We start from the raw sequence: 3,559 nt of genomic DNA on the forward strand, positions 1-3,559 counted from the left end.
CTGCTTCGTTTCAGGACTCGTGTGACATTGAATCAGATTCAGATATTATATCAGACATGCTCATAAGCTCATAGTCATCAACATGCAATTCGTGTACAAGCAGTACACGAACCAAGCAATATAATGAAATATTAATGAATTATATGTCTGCGTCTTACAATATTATACAAAAAGGAATCGGTTTCAGGCGAATTCGACTCTTTACTGTTCACTTAAAGGAGCCGATTCATTGAACAGAACTGACTCGACTTGACCGCAAACAAGCGCCATCACCACAGACAACGCCTCCGTCGTCTCTTCACCCAACGGATTCATCCTCGGTAAGTGTTTAAATGTGACTTTTGTCCGTTAAATGATTGTTGTATGTGTATTTCTGTATAGTGCATGTCATTTAACAGGAATTTACCGAGTACTTTAGTTGTACTCGCACGTACAGGGTTTAAGCGCGCCTTTTTTTTAAACAAGAAATTAACGACGCCAGATGGTGCTTGTAGTGTTTTCTGAGGTAACGTTATTAGCATAACGTTAACGTTAGTTCCTTAAAAAAAGGGGAATTTTCTTTAATTAACTTCTTGTTAACTGCATTTTTTGTTTCAGTACAAGTCTGAAGTAAAGGTGAAATGACTATAACGTTAAGGTAAGCTCTGACCTTCACTTAAGTTAACGTTACTGTTAACAGTTAACGTTAGTCACCATCATGTACGTTAATTTTGTTCACTGTAACGTTAAGTTAGTTAAATAAACTAATCTCATTATGAAACAAGTCTTAACTGTTTTATTAAATGAGGCTTATAATACAATTCAGTTGTATTCTTTTAAACTAACACAGTACATATTGTATTTCTCACTGGTGTTAATGCATTGCTAACATTTACTAATGAGAAGTAATTGTATATTGTCACTAACTGTAGATTTTATTTTTTTGGTGTTCAGGTGTACCTGATAATAGCTGAAGTGTGAGGTGAGTGTAAATTCTGAGCACACAAATATAACCTAAATTCATTATCACAATCTAAACCTATATATATATATATATATATATATATATATATATATATATATATATATATATATATATATATAGAGAGAGAGAGAGAGAGAGAGAGAGAGAGTATGTGTGTGTGTGTGTGTGTGTGTGTGTGTGTGTGTGTGTGCGCGCGCGCGTGTGTTAGGTTGAGTCTTATTCTACTCTTATTAAATTCATATTTTTTTGCAGCCACAGCCACTGATGTTGAAACACTGATGCTACCAATCAACCCTCGCTTGATTATTAAAGGTAATGTTGATGCCTTCCTCATTTTTATTAGATTTTTTAATGTCAGGTTTTTCACAGATTTGTTGTGAGCAGTTTCTTGTACAAACTCTTTTTCTTCTTCCAGAAGTTCCACCAGTACCTCTAGTCGTAGTAAATATTAGCCAAAGATTTTTTTAAACTATAGTTTTTATTTTTATTAGCAATTTTACTGGGTATGTGTGTTTGTTTGCTTGGTTTTTAATAGGCAGAGCATGGAATGTCAACTTTGTTTCTACAAACAAATGTAACTATTCACAAACACCTCTAATTTAGTCTTTCTTTCCCCAGCAGTACAACATCAAACAAACAGTCTTATTCCTTGGAGGGTCGAGTGGTCATGGGACCTCACCTGGATTTCACAACTGACTTTGGATCTGGTCTGAAACTGAAGTATGCTGAAGATGCCTTTTGCACTCTGGAATTTAAGGTAATGTCTACAATAAATATTGTAACTGAGGGCTTGTTTTGGGGGGTTAAACAAGGAATGTATAGGAGCACAAGTCATGACTCCCCTTGTCCCCTTGTAATAAAGGGCCGTGTTGCAGACTCAATTTGTTTGTCTGTGCTGGAGACCAGAGGGGAAGCTGTCTTTAAAAGGATGGGGCTCTTATACCATATGTGAAGTTACCTATTCAGGTGAGTGGATTACATGCAAGTCATTGCAAATGCATAAATAGTGGGAAATTTTTACTGGACAGCACAAATTAAGTGAAACTCAAAAAACGTTGAAAAATATTTGGAATATTTGCAAAAAACTTGATTGAAATGAATACAACACAAGTGCTATATCACTTCAATCAAGTTTTTTTTGCAAAATTTTCCTAATATTTAAATCATGAAAAATTTGCTTGATGCAAGAAACATCCTGCTAGTATTCAAGAGCAAGTGCTGTGATGCATGTGTTAACTTTGCAATAAGTGTGAACCCAGCATTAGATTATAGTCTGTAAACAGAAGATGTAAATCAAATCAACTGTTTTAAAATGCTCTGCCTAGGTTATTAAAATCCCTATTTGTTGTTGGACTGTTCTTGATTGTGTGTTTGTGATGGAAATGTTTTTCAGATTGTTTTCAAATGTTTTTGTTTAAATGATTGCAGTTTGACTGAGCTACAGTATTGTCAGCATGTTCAAACTAAGCTAACAGTAATTTTGCTCTGTAGCGCAGCAGTAGTGTCCCAGTAGTGTTGTATGAAGCTAACTGTTTGTCTGCCCTTTTGCTTATAGGTGCTTTTTGGGCACCAGTTTGGAGATGGAAGACAGACGAAGTCAAAGAAGCAGAGAAGACACATCAACCAGCAAGTGTGTAAAATTATCAGAAAAATGATTGACCTTGAATAGACGACTGCCTAATTTAGCAATAAGTTTTGTCTCTCTCATGTATATGTGTGTGTGTGTATATATATATATATATATATAATGAGAGAGAGAGTGCACTCTGAAGCACTGTTTTTTATATGTATGCTACATATGATTTATTGATGATTATTAATATGTTCTTATAGTATTTTTTGAGCCTTCACCTTTTGAAAGTTTTCTGAAATGATTACACGGATGTCATTAAACTGTTAAATAAATCTGTAAAATGTAAGTGTGTTTGTTTTTATTTTGATTTTAGAGTCTTCTCAGATCACCCAAAAATGAAGATTCTGTCGTCATTTACGCATCCTCAGGTTGTTTGGACACAAAGGGGAATATTTGATAATTTTATTCCTGTGTTTAACAAAAACAAATCATTTTTAACAGAGCTGGAACAACCTGAGGGTGAGTAAATCAAGATAGAATTTTCATTTTTGTGTGACCTAAATTTGCTTTAAAAATTTACAGCACCAAACTGTTAAATTACAGTAATCCGGGATATAACTGTAACTTTAAAGTTAAATCAGGTATTTAAACTGCAACATACTGCTAAATCACAGTAATCGTTTTGCAAATTCACAGTAAAATATAGTTAATTCTACAATATAATACTGTGAAATCACAGTAACGGACTTTATTATCTACTGTAAAGTTACAATATATGGTTGTAATTTCACAATAATTTAATGTGACAAAACCACAGTAAATTATTGTGAACTACCTCACAATAATTTACTGTGAATTTACATACAGTAATTTACTGTGAAAGTAATGCAATTATTAGCCAGTAATTTACTGTGAATTTAAGGTCAAATTTTTTACAGTGTAATTAAACACACCTGATCAAACTAAATCTAAAGGTAGTGTGTTGAAGCAGGGCTGGAACTAAATTCTGCTGGGCTGCGGCC

At 33.9% G+C, this 3,559-nt stretch overlaps 1 long non-coding RNA gene across 3 annotated transcripts; it reads left to right on the plus strand.

Moving 5' to 3' along the window:
* The first annotated feature begins 261 nt into the window (after positions 1 to 261).
* Positions 262 to 3,261, plus strand: LOC141375654 (uncharacterized). 3 transcript variants are annotated; one of them, XR_012384434.1, is made up of 7 exons: positions 262 to 320; positions 598 to 637; positions 934 to 961; positions 1,217 to 1,276; positions 1,583 to 1,721; positions 1,827 to 1,930; positions 2,520 to 3,261. It is a non-coding gene; the product is annotated as an uncharacterized lncRNA (long non-coding RNA). The 3 variants fall into 3 exon arrangements; XR_012384433.1 differs by having other exon boundaries at positions 1,586 to 1,721; XR_012384432.1 differs by having other exon boundaries at positions 1,605 to 1,721; positions 2,520 to 2,866.
* The last annotated feature ends 298 nt before the right edge of the window (positions 3,262 to 3,559 follow it).

Source organism: Danio rerio, chromosome 8 (genome assembly GCF_049306965.1).
Source record: "Danio rerio strain Tuebingen ecotype United States chromosome 8, GRCz12tu, whole genome shotgun sequence".
Taxonomy (NCBI): domain Eukaryota; kingdom Metazoa; phylum Chordata; class Actinopteri; order Cypriniformes; family Danionidae; genus Danio; species Danio rerio.